Source organism: Diorhabda carinulata, chromosome 6 (genome assembly GCF_026250575.1).
Source record: "Diorhabda carinulata isolate Delta chromosome 6, icDioCari1.1, whole genome shotgun sequence".
Classification (NCBI taxonomy): domain Eukaryota; kingdom Metazoa; phylum Arthropoda; class Insecta; order Coleoptera; family Chrysomelidae; genus Diorhabda; species Diorhabda carinulata.
The window spans coordinates 7,728,948-7,743,369 of NC_079465.1; the positions used below are offsets into that span (position 1 = coordinate 7,728,948).

The window sequence follows — 14,422 nt, forward strand, 5'->3', positions numbered from 1 at the left end:
AGTTGAATTAATTATTAACACTAATTAACGAACTGAATCCTTGGTCATTAATAGAAACTACAACAATAAATAAAACAGGAGACAAATAGAGCAGATGTTTGCACGTAGTAAACCACAGCCGGCATAGTTAACTCTCGCTATGAAAAGTTGATGTCTATTCGATAATACTTTTCGTAACAGTTGATTCTTCCGAAACAGAATCTAATATCTCCATCAATCTGCTTCTCCTGTGTCATATCAGAAAATTGATCAAAAGTTGTGGAAAACAGTAAAACTTGAGGAATTGGTTCACTTTTTAAATCTATGAATAAAATTGATAGTAGGGTCTTAAGAAGTGAAAAAATATACTAATGATAATAAATTTACATTTGGTTTAACTTTCGAATCCTTAAATAACGTCTTTTGATACGTCTTTGCTTCTCGTGGAACCGGAACAGCACAAGAAATGGGAAAACGACCAGGTGGTGCTAAAATCACGATATCCAAGTTTCTAAATTGTAACACTTGTGTGTTTGTCGCAAATTACCCTCGAATAAGCACAAAATGCTTTTGCGTCTTGCTCCAAAGGAACAGGAAATGAGAATAAATGTGCAGTCAGGTGCATAACTTAAATGACGTGTTTGTCATTTAATCCTTTTTATTTGTTTATTGAATATCTGTAGGAAGTCAGGTGAACGCATTGACACAAAAAAAAAGCAGTAAGACAATTAGAATCATGCTAGATTAAAATGACATTTGTCAAAAGATGATACAATATGATGATTGTTTGAGAATTGTTTTCTTACTATACATTAATTGAATAAATTGAATTGGCCCTTTAATATTATTGGAGAATTTTGTAGTATTGGTTCAATAACCAGCCAAATGTCAGTCTCAGATCAGCTGACTTTCGTAAAACTAATTATTTAGACCTTGTTAACAAATATGAGCAAAAACAAAATCGACATAAGGTTAAATTTACCACAAGGTCGAAATGATTAGTTTTACGAAAGTCAGCTGATCTAACACTGACATTTGGTTGGTTGTTAAGCCAAAAGTAACTAGATTTCTCCTTAAAATTGCAGCATGCACGCAAAAAAATGGCACCAAACCGATAATGTTGTAAGTGCGAGATCTTGCATGAAACAATCAGCTGAACTTCATTTGCGAATGCTTTTGATCAAGAAATATTGCGACTTTCATTGGGTTGCACGTTATATTGCATCATGTCAATCGACCTTAAGCCTCATAAGTACGTATTTTTGCAAGAGACTCATTTTTAAGTGTGCAGTATAGTGTTTATTTCAATTAATAATATTGTGCCCGAAGTGAACTGTTTTAATTAAAATATGATATTAGAGACAAAGTTATATTCATTTTAAGTAAGTTTTTCAAGTTTGGAAAGGAATTGAGGTGTACCTCTAAATTCAAATGAAAATTGTGTGGTCAGATTGCGAATTCACTCACAACCAAACAACAACGCAAAGTCAAAGAAACGATGTAATCAGAAATAGAAACATTTAACCTTGGTCTATCTTGTTTAAATATAATGTCAACACTGCATTTTTTCCTTGTCAAAGATGCCGAGTCCAAGTGTTTATAATAAAATTATGATAATATTTACTTCATGTTAGAATAATAAGTGTCGGTATATTTTGAATTATGAATTTTCTAAGTAGATTTTTGAAATTTTGAATATTTTAGTAACCCATTTCTATCCGCGAATTAATTACTGTGTATAATATTATAAATAAATTCTATGTCTAGAATGAAGTGGAGTTTAAAATATTTCTTTGGAAACATTTATATGGTTTTGTGAATAAATTATCTTGATTTTAGGTCTCCTCCAATTGAAACTTTGTTTAAAAACAGAAAAAAACTTGACATTTCAACATATTGCAGTAACAAAATATAATTTGACACTGACAATTTTAGTAATTGTAGTAATCAATACAACATGAATATCAAAATAAAAATCTTTTATTCTAAGTTGTTATATCTTATAATAAGTAGCAACATTCGGTTAAATTATTGGAATTGATAGAATATTGATAACAGTTCTGATTCTGTGTATGTGAACCATTTCTAAAAATCTCTTTTTCTTGTATTGGACTCTGTTTCAACATTTTTTTAATTTTTATAATGGAATGTATGCCTTTTTGATATGTAATTGTTAATGCAGTTTTAATTTTTATCGTACTGATAACTTTTCAATCTATTTTCTAAATTTTGAGATGTCTATCCGATATAAACAGCGTCACAGTCATTACAAGGTACTTAATCTCTATATATACTTTGAGTATTCAGTTCTTATGATATATTATGATGTATATGTATATTTATTCAAATAATTTACCAGTTGTTGTGAAAGTCCTTGTACATAAAGAAACATTTCGATGTTTACATTTTGTTTGGTTCCTTAATTGATTATAGTATTTGTTTATTATAATTTCATCTATTCATTTTCAATTAAAGAAGACCTATAATCAAAATAATTTATTAATAAAACCATATTAAAAATATAAGAAGTAAGAAATTGAAGAAATTCATATGTATATTTCCTTTTACTCACGGCTCGTATTTTGACTTAAAAACAATAGAATATGGATACGAAAATTGTTTCTTTTCTACAAACAGCTCAAGATTTCAATTATACTCTGATAATGACAACTTTTGAAAAAAAATTATCAAAATCTCAAAGCTGATTTGCATAATTACGCAAAAACGTATTTTTATGCAATTTTCTAATCAAATTTGAGACCGGCAGTTTCAAATTAAAAATAAATGTTTCAAAATGACAAATTAGTAACAATTTTAATATAATTATGCACAGCAATAACTAACAAGGTTATTTAGAGGTAGATAATAATATGTGTTATAAGCTCAGAAGACTGCAATCACAGCAGTTCCACAATTTCTTCGAAATTGAATACAAAAAAAAAACGAGAGTCGTCAGAATATTTGCATGCAGTAAATAATACTTGGATTATTAAGATTTCGTAGAAGACGACTAGTGATATATTCTTTAATGAATTCAAACTGAAATAAAGCAGACGAAAAAGAATGGCTCTCAATATATTATAATGGGAAATAAATTCACAGAAGATAGAAAACTAAATATGAATTCTTTATACTAAAACCTCGTTATGAATTATAATAAACTCCTGAATTCCCAGTAAAATCTAATCCTACTTATTAGAATCGAAATCGATCTATATCAAAATAGGGTATACGTCGAAGACTGCTCGAAATATTTGGAAATGAAATGGTTGCCATTGCTTCAGAGAGCAAACAACTTAAAGCATGTTCTCCGAAGAAATGAAATTTAGTGAAATTATGATAGAAAGTTGAGATGATTTAAATAATAAAATGATTTCTGGTGGTGCAATCAAAGGGTCTCTCGAATAAACACAGTTCTTAATTTATATTTGATATGCCCTTCCCTTCTGGGATACGTGTGGTGCGACTCAATTTGAGCGAATATTCAAACTACGAAAGAGAGCTGTTAGATATTTACTCCGACTAAATAGCAGGGCTCACTGCAGGGACTTATTTAAAATATTAAAAATTCTGGCTCTTCATTCTTCTTCATTCATCTTTGAATCCGTTTGCCTAATTCGTAAGCACGGTTCTTCAATTTCAGAAAGATCGTTGTATGGCTATCCCCTTGAGAGGGCCGAGCACGATCTTTACCTACCTACTCCATGTTCAGAATTAGGTTAAGGCTCAATTTTACAATACAGAAAAAATGCACAATCACTTGCCAATTGAGATCAAATCGATATCATCTTTTGCCGCATTCCGCAATAATTCGAGGGCATATATACTGAAAAGTGTCTTCTATTCTAATAATAATATTTAATTGCGGACATGCTGCATACTGGTTGAATTGTTGCTATGGACTTATATACTAATTATTATCTATTACAATTACCAATTTTGTTACTCATTGTGGTTTTATTCTGTATATTGTAATTTTATTTAATTGTATATTTATTTAGTTATTTTTATATTTGTTTTTTAGTTTTTACAAGCTTCTGTCTACAAATTGTAACAATTTTTTGACAATAAAGCATTTCTCTCTCTCTCTCTCTCTCTCTCTCTCTCTAAAATACAAGTTTTGTTTATCGGTTTGTGACGTTGTTCACAATCACGTAACAGTTTGAAGAGTTTTTATTCATTATTTAATAAAATATAATCAATTTCACTAAGTAGTCGACGCCGACGTTCCTTTAATTTTTTTCAATAATTCCCTTTTTATTTCGAATACAAAATTATAATTTAAAGATGTTATTTTAATAATATTTTTCCGAAAGCTTCACCTAATTATTATCAGTTTATTGCTATGTTGATCTTATTTACAAACGAATAAACATTCGAAATTACGAAAAATGTTACTACTCCGTTTCTCATCAACATAAAATTTATTACTGTAGGAATTATGTGGGTTATTAAAAATACCACAAAAATCCGCTGTAAATTCTTTGAAGAAACCGATAAATGTTGACTCGTACAAATTTGTCAACTAAATTTATCAACATTCCCTCCTGACAAATTACTGTCAATAATGTATAATACACATACTTGTTAAATAAAAGGATTTAATTTCACTATTTACAGAATGGGATAAATTAACACTGCAATTAGTTCATTTTATTATTAGTTAAAATTGCAATAAAAATAATCTAGGTCGGAAATGAATGTGTTAATTAGTCGTTTACTTATTTGCGAGTAAATATACATGTAGATTTGTAATTTACCACTTTTATTTTGGAACCTTTCGCATCACTTCGCAGAGTGGTACACGCCAAATGGGAATGTCTTACGGAAATAAATGAAATGGGGACATCTTCTAAAATGTTGAGCACAGGGACATTTTTCAAACTATTTGCCTACCAATAAATGTACGTTTTATCTTACTCTACGACTTTTAAACGAAAAACAGATACATTATTCCCAGGAAGTGAAAATTTGGTTTGGCATTCTTGGGACCATTATTCCCTGGGGAAAACCACTAGTCAGCTCTACTAAACACCATAACCCCTCAATAAAAACTAATAACATCATGAATCAGTAACTGAGACATTGACATCCTATATATTATAATTGTTTTATATTAAATTAAATTGGGAGGTTTTGATTTTCTAGATTCTAGGAGGTTTTAGTATACTGAATAAGTTTAGCAGCTCTTGACAAAATTACGGGCATGGATATTCTAAAAAATGTGGAGAAGTGATAACTCGAAAACTATGAGGAATTCGAAAAAAACTGACGCAACAAAAAATGTAGAGTACAAAATTCTCTACAAAAAAAGTTTTGCCTCAAAATAGGTTTATGCATTCAAAAATAGCGAATAACTCGAAAACTACGTAGAATTTGGAAAAAAAGTTCCGGAGCCGAAACTGTAGAGCACAAAATTCTCCTTAAATTGGTTCCTAGGCATTTTTTCCTCAAAATTTTCACCGTAATATGCCTTCAAGTTCTGAAAAACATTTTGAATCGCGAATAAATCAAGATTCATGAGGATTTCGAAAACATTGTCGGGAAAAAAATTAAGAAAACAAAATTCTGTACATGAGGTTTTTTTTCGTAGCCTATAAATTTTCGCCGTAAAATGGGCTCTCGAAAATATTCTGATTCAATCAGATAATCAGTTTGGTATAGCATGTTCTAATTGCATTTTGCATTTCAGATTCTTCTCTCCACAATTTCGGGACAGTAATGCAGTACGAACTCGGCAAGATTACTCATGAGAAAAAAACAAGAAGAGAAGCTTTCGTTCTCTCAAACAAAATATCTGAATACAATGTGACTCGCCATCGATTCTGTGTAACGTGCTTTCTCAAATACAATTAAAAATTTTTAAATAAACTTACTCTTGGATATTTAAAGACATATTTACGTAGAAACGGGACATTTTGAACTTTCAATGCATTTTCAAAATTGTAAGAAAAAGGATACATCATCCTGAGAATGTTTTTGTATAAACTTGAAGCTAAGATTCTAATCTTCAAAATGAGCACCCAAATTTTTTATGAAAGAGAAAATATTAACAAGTCTGTGAATATTGAAATAATAATCAACCTAGAACGAAGATTCATGTCTGGCGTTTTTTAATAGTTAGTTCATTTCAAACCAATAACTACTTCATGTGTGTTATATACCAAACCAAACAACACAGAAATATAATTATTGCAGACTGAAGTTAAGTATGTACTTCGACGATTCAACGTTCCAAATTATGGTCGATATAAATTTATTCGTCCGATGGTGCTTTGGTAAGCAGTTCCATTGAAACTGCTTTGTAGAAAAAGTTAAACATCCAGTTAGGACTAGATACTTCATTAACTCGAAGACTGGTTTTCGTGGGATGTGATAAATATTTAAGCCTCATCGAAGTTTTACTCTGTTATGATTCCATGGGGAACTTGTGGATGCTTACTAAACGGCCTATGGTTATGAAATTGATCACCACCAAACGACAGCACAAAATATAAACAATAGTTCTATAGATTTGTATTAATTCATAGTTTTTTTATACAAAAATGAGCCGCTTTTCATAAAAAAAATGTTTATAATAAGCTAATGATATACTTTTATAAATAATATATACTTATAAGCTCTATAAACAATTATTTCTTCAGCTAAACTTGAAAATGCATTGATCTGACTACTGTCCGTTATAATTTGATCACCTTGGTACATAATTTTATTCATTTTTGTGCTTATGATCACCTTCTTATTAACATTTCCCGGTATAGTAGGAAATGAAAAATGAAGCACCAACAGAGCCGTAAAAGGAAACAAAGTGACTTTTTTTCCTTACAGTTTTTATAAAAGATAATGAACTGCAGAAAGGTTTTGTGAACTGTACTTTTTTTATTGTAACGTATTCATTAGTTTCAAGAATATTGGTTGCCCCTTTTTTAGTATCTGCCGAAAGAGAAGTGAAAAACCGGCGAAACATGTATATCAGTGGAATTAGCACATTTTTTTCTTGTTTTTAATGGGTTTTTTAGTGACCAGGGAAATGAAACAAATGAGATATGTCAGTTAATTAAGTCATGACTGTGAGATTCATGCAAGATACAATTTCAGTTAATGTTACAAAAAAAGGAGTTGAGATGAATTTTGGGTATCATGTGAATTCTATAGAAAATGATATTCTGAGTTAAAAGAGTTTGATTAAATACTTAAACGTGAAAAACTTTTTTTAAAAAAGTAGCACAGTATTTTAAATACATTGAGAATATTTTCTGTTATCAGTATAACTGGTTAGGAATAGTCTAAAGCAGAGATTCCCAAAGTGGTCGATATTGAAGTATTTTGTATCAATAGAAATCAATAGAAAATAGAGATAGAATTTTTTAATTAATTGTAAAATAATTACGGGGGTCTGAGATATCAGTTCAGTTAGGAAAAGGGGTCTCTTGCCTAAAATGGTTTGGTCTAAAGCCAATCTTTTAATTTATTTAATCTAGTAATAATTGATATCTTCTTAAAGTGTTCGTTTAAATTGGTTGGAAATCAAATAAAGCAACGATAACTAAAAACTATTTGCAATTAATTTCTTTAAAAAATTTTGGAAAGTGTGGTCACACAACCTACAGATTAGAAAAAAAACCTTGCAAATGCGATGTTCACAAACAAGCGACGGTCCAATAAGTAGACAGTAAGGAAGGTATGTTGCTTCCTTACTGTCTACTCCCTTATGCTCACATTTTTTACTTCTTGTAGATTATTCGAAAGAAAACTATCGTGAAAATTCGGTTTTTCAAAACTCTTGAAATTAGAAAGCAAACATATTTAGCTGTACTATTATTTCCTGAACCTAGTTTTTGAGAAAGTCTCTGGTAGCATTTGAGCGAAAGGCATTTTTAGCACACTTCATTTTACTTACTCAGTTAGTTTGTTGTTCTTCTGTTTATGTGGAACTTTTTTTAATAAATTTTCATTAACTTTCAATCAATCTATTGGTTTAAAGTTTCGTATAGTTTCTCGCTTTTGATAACAACCTATGATTCAATAAAGAATTGATAAAATATTTAATGATACTGTGTAATTCAATTAATTAAATTTAAATATAGAATAGAATGTTTTACTTGGCATTTAGCAATCTATAATATTTATAATAAGATCGAATCTTATTAGGGACGTGATTATAAAATAGGTAAATTTTTAGTATGAAACTATCTTTAGTCTTATCTGAAAAAATTTAATAAAATATTATTAAAACCAAACTTTACCTAAGAAATAAAATTATAATAATAAATTAAATGATAAAAGTTGATGATGATAAATTTAAAAAAATATATTGTGAACATTTAAGTACATAAATTCCAAGGAATGTTGGTCATATAAGAATGTGGTAACGTTAAAATTATTAAAAAATGGTTGTAAAAAATACCTAAAGAATAAATGAACCATAAACTGTGAGATTTGGAGCAGTGGTGTAAGAGCCCACACTTAACAATGTTCATTCACTATTCAGATATATTTTCACACATTATAACAATTTTTGGATAATTTCTACTTCAATACATAGTATGTATCTTTGATACTGAATTTGAACTTTACTCAATAGCGGATTTTTTTGATAATTATTAAAAACTAATAGTAATGTCGTTTTCAAATTTTTTACTCATTTTTTAAATATTCTTAACGAAAAAACAGAAATTAGTTTAATAATCACGACGAAATCATCATATAAAGCTAGTAAATAATATACAAGATAAATTGAAAAAAAAAACAAATTGGATTATTTCCAAGTTACCATTAACTCAAATTTTATACCTGGCAGTGTATTTGGACACAGTAATATCAATACAAAATAATTTCTGCGATTAAATTTCACAATAAAAAGATTTCAATGGATGACAAACAATTATGTTGCCAAATAAATTTGTTACAGTATTAACATTATCTCTTTTTTCTATTTTCGGTGATTTGCAGTACGCCACTGATTCGATTTGATTTGGTCTGTTGGTGGTAACATTTATCTCGGGAGATTTTTTTTTTAATTTTTTCGACTAACATATAATCATTCAAGCGACGTTGTCAACTCCTTCGCTACAGCTGTTTTTCATTTAAGAAAAACAGTACCTCACGAGAAAGCAATTAAAGAAGGTAATAAGAGTGCATGTTGAAATTGAACAAATTTTCTAATTATTTTCACGTAATGACACAGATAATTATTTAGTTGATATGTCTAATGAACTAACAGTATTTTAAAACCGGATGCGTAGGTCAATTTTGGAAAATAATTGGACGAAGGGCATTATTTTTTAATAATTACTTTTTAGTCACGTGTTATAAGATTGATGAATGTTGATGTTTATAAAATGCGTGGAAAATGAGTATGAAAATTATATAATTACAAACAGTTTCTGTAATTCTAAAATTACTTCACGGTCTGCAGGTGACGCTAATTTTAATTACATATCAAAAATAGATTGTGTGGATTTTGTCAACTTTCCGTCACGCCTTCCAGTAAACTATAATTTAATATAATATGTTGAAGCATACAGCTCTATTAGTCTTTTCTGTTTGTTTAATTTTATTCAAACTTGTAAATCAATGATTAATTCAATTTATTTATGACAAAAACTAACATTTTATTCAAAAACAATAGCACTAAAAATTCTTACTCTCAATTGTTACACTTTTTAACTTTTACAACCATTATCATAAATATTATAATAATGAAGGAATATCTTTCGATATTTAGGGATATTTTATGATTGTTTTATTTTATAATATATATAATTTTTCTTCGAACAATGAAAACATAAATGGATTAAACTTATGCAATTTTCTAAATCGAAAACCTTGCAAATCCCAAAAATAACCAACAAAGCTTTCACCTACGTTAAAACTTATATACGATTGCTAACATAAAATATAACAATTGTAGAGAGTAACTCCGATTTTTCAATACCTTTGCGGGTCTAAAGGGAAAGGGTGTAGGCGAATTCGATTTATATTCGAAATAATTCTGAGCATTCAAGAATTGATATCTTAGAAAATTAACATGAGCTTCATGCTAATCGTGTGTATCATCAAATACATCAGTGGTATCTTCGCCTAGATTCTCAACTACGAGTTCGATGGTAACAGTAATCATATTGCTGACATTAGATTTTTTAAATAGTTTAATTTGAAAGTAACCTTGCCCCTTCATCATTTTTTATTCGTACTACTACAAATTTGATTTATTCAAATATTCTAGCATTTCTTTTGCATGCAATTCCAGTTAATTTAAACTCATCCATGTAATTCTATCAGATGAATTAAGATATTTACCGCCCCCTTACCAATGTTGCACCAACCTTTGTTTTACAGAAATAGCTCCGTTCAGCTTATTGACTAAAAAGTATTTACTACACTAAGGTCTCTCCTTCTCTATCCCTTCCACACAACAAGCAAAATTCTGGTATTTTGATATACAATTTATAATTATAGATAGTATTCAATACAAAACAATATTGTTTATTTCACTTTTGCATTAACAAGTAAATTTTAAGTTAAGAATATAATGTCTCAGTTTGCCATTCCATTTGACTCACCATAACCAAGTGAGAACAAGTAAGCTGATAATATCAGCTGGATTTGAATTAAATCAGATATTTTGCAAAAGGAAATTTATATTTATGACACCATACAATATTTACTAACTCCACTTTCAAAATTACTTTAAAATTTTTGTTAGCGAGTCCATCTGTAAGTTGGACTTTCCTTTATTCCGTGGTTGGTAACTGTTTTCCACGTAGACTTATATCATACACAATGACATCTTTCCATTGTGATTGGAATGATTCAAAGACAATTAAACAGTTAATGAATACACTAGTAAACAAAAAGAAGGTTACTGTAAATATGTAAGACATTTTGCCATAACCAACTAATTTGTTATTTAATTATTATTTCTTCTTTTCAATATAAACAAAACATTAACAATTTTTTAAAGGTAAACATTTTTTTTGCTCGACCAATAAATTTTCTACAACATGAGTTTTTAGAGTAGATGGTGTTAGTGATGGTATATCGAGAACTAGTAGTTCAATTTAATCAACTTGATGCACGTTTCATAGGTGGCATTTTAGATTTCTGTGTTTCCTTTAAAAGCTATAATTACATCAAATATTAAAGATGATAAGAGATTTGTGGGATTAGGATGAGACCATGTCACTAAAGCAATATGAGCAGACAAAAAACAATAAGCGGAAAATTAAGTGCTAAGTAAGTGCCAAATTAGGAAACGTTCCACTGTGTAAGTTTTTGAGATATTGAATGTTCAGCTAACTTTAGAAAAAAATTAGCAGAGCAATGTAAGTAAATGTGCAAAAAAGCTTCACAAAAACATATCGTCACGAAAAAAATGACTTTTTCAGAGTTTTCTCGGTAGAACACTATGTGGCCTCATTAGGGCCTGTATAATTAAGTGCTAGACTAATGCTAATTAAATGACGTCTCCGAAAAATTCATCTATTCTGCAGCATTTAATTAGCATTAGTCGAGCACTTAATTATACAGGCCTTAATGAGACCACACTAGTCAATAATTCTTCGCCAATTATAGTATTCTGCTAATAAAACTCGGAAAAAATAATTTTTTTTGCGACGTCTTTTTGTGAAGCCTTTTTACTCTTTGGCAACAGGCGTGAAAGTTGCCAATTTCATGCAAGAATAGGAAATATTTTTTTACAAAAATGTTTTATAAATCAATGAACAAAGGAACATTCAACTAGCATATAATTATGCATTTTGCTCCAATTATCTACTGATTTTACACATTAAACTTACATTGCTCTGGCAACTTTTTTCTAAAGTAGAACAGCCAATTTCTCAAAACTGAAAATTTCTTAATATGGCACTTAATTAGTATTTAATTAGAACTTAACGTTCGGCTTATTGTTTTTTTTGTCTGCTCATATTGCTCTGCTAACTTTAGTAACATGATATCATTGGAAATACCGGTGGAATTTTGCTGATCAGAATACTGATACCATACACGTACATGGACTGCTACTTTTCATATTCCCCCTATCAAAAGTCAAATGACAGGTATAAACCATGTGAATCATTTCTAATAACTACTTACTAAAAATCTGAGTATATTATAGCGAATTCCTGTGAGCATATGATTATATTCTATTCTCTCTTAATTGTTGCAATAAACTTGAAAACGATGAAAAATGTAAATAGGGAATGAAAGTATCTTTTCACGTTTAAGAACGTTAATTTATAATTTTGAACATTTTCTGAATTTTTCATAGATATGTATAGTAATCGAAACAGTGCATTTGGATTACACACACTGTATGTACGAATTGAAAAATACTTTTTGTATGACCCGATATTATGTTCTACATGCAAAGATAATTTTAATACAAGTAAAAGTACATTATTTGACTAAAGTCTATGAGCATTGACAAACTAATTACTAATTGATAATTGATATTGAAAAATTGACATAATAGAGTTTTATTTAACAAAACGGAAAATCAAAATCTGATACCGAACGCACAATCTTTTTATAACTGTTTTTAATGAATTCAAATCGACTGTTACGATTTTCAATCGCAAATATTTTCTGAAGATATTGCTCTGAAATTCGATTTGAGAACGTTTTTATTGCCTATTTTCCGACTATTGATGCTTCAAACACTGTTTGTCGTGATATATAACAAGTTTCTGAATTTCATTTTTATACATTTTCTATATGATACATCAGCGCATCTTCCAACAATTTAAAAGGGTTAACTCGTAAATATTTCTCAACTGAGACATGCAAAATAACAATTTTTGCATAATTTATTGAATGAAATAGATTTGTGTTTTAACTAACTTAAATGAAAATTTTCATTTCGAAAACAAAAGAACTGTTTTTTATAGAATTTAGAATTTTTTAAAATAATCTGATCTTATTAAGATTAGAATCATGGTCATGTCTGTTAATCTTATAACATCCAATTCTAACCTAAAAGCTACTTTTCATCTACCAGTTGCTTTCATAGAACGATATGATTCGTTCCAAACATCATAAAATGTATTAGGATCAGAATATTTCTTATTTGACTACCCAGGTGAGTTTTGGACTGAGATTCCAATTTTGAGTTTTATCGAACTATATAATTATTAGTATATTGCATAACAGAATGGAAAAATCACAACGATGTCGAGCTATCAACTAGTAGCAATTATACCTCTAGTGAGTCAATAGTTTTTTTAATCTTAGCAAAATGAAATCCAACAACTGATTTTAAAAATGTTAATCAAAGAAATGGTACCAGATTTTTTCAATCTGTTAAAAAAATCTTTAACGATCAGAATAGTAAAATTTTACTCCAAATAGAGCTCTTAATAGCCAAATATATAACTGTAAATATACCTAAGTCAACTTTTTTATGTTCCATATTTGCTCCATACTCACTGATTTAAGTTAGGACCATTGATCCTTGGTCTTATTGAATTTTTAGAGTAATGAATTAACGGATATGTTATACTTTTGTGTAAATTATCGTCGTTTTAAATTATAGTATCGAAATATTGAATTACAACATATAAACATCATTCCGATATTTTTTGTTATGTATATGGTGAGTATGTTTTACAAAAAAGCGAAAAATCTTTGTGAGAACATCTTAACTTGGATATGTTGGTTTACATTTGGAGGATTACGATAAATTTTGATTGAAAACAGGGCAACTTCCTCCCTAGACAGCTTACCTGGATATTGATTTTTATATCTTGATACCTTGGGACAAAATAAAGAAAGAAATTGACCTCCAGGAGATATTATAATTCAAGAAAAACAGAAGGTAATCAACGAAATTTATGAAAAAAACTATTACTACCGCTTTTGCATGCAAAATTAAGGCGAATCAAGAAATTATTTTGGATACTTGTCAAGTAAATTATGAGCATAGTCCTCAAATGAAGCAAAATTCTAAATTCAAGACTTAATCTGATGTTTGTTCAAGTAGCACAAACTTTTCTTGGGTATCATAAAGAAAAAAATCTCGAAGAATTTATAGAAACCATGGTTTCCAATTTTGATATCCTTGGTTGTATTATTAGCACGAAAGTACATTATAGCCATCTAGATAAATCTATATAACTTTGGTCGCTATAGTGAAGAACAGGAGAAATTATTTTATAGCTACTACAATATAATTTATGTAAATTTTCTAATGAATACTTCAATCTTTTTCTGAATTGAAAGTAATAATTATAACATCAATATTTCTATTCATAAAAGTTCAATATTTAAATAAACTAAATTCTATAACATCAAAAAAGATAATGTAGTAATGTTTATATAAGGCAAACATCTCAATATATAGATAATAGATTTAGAAGGCATCTATACGATCTAAAAATAAATCTGTATTGAAAACTACGAACTATTGAAGAAAGATATAAACAGCATTCCATTGGAAAAG

General features: G+C 29.0%; 1 protein-coding gene across 8 annotated transcripts in view; it reads right to left on the reverse strand.

The window, feature by feature from the left end:
• The window catches only part of LOC130894914 (ephrin type-B receptor 1-B), a 774,934-nt gene that overhangs the window by 68,580 nt on the left and 691,932 nt on the right, over positions 1-14,422 (reverse strand). The gene's annotated exons all lie outside the window — the stretch shown is intronic.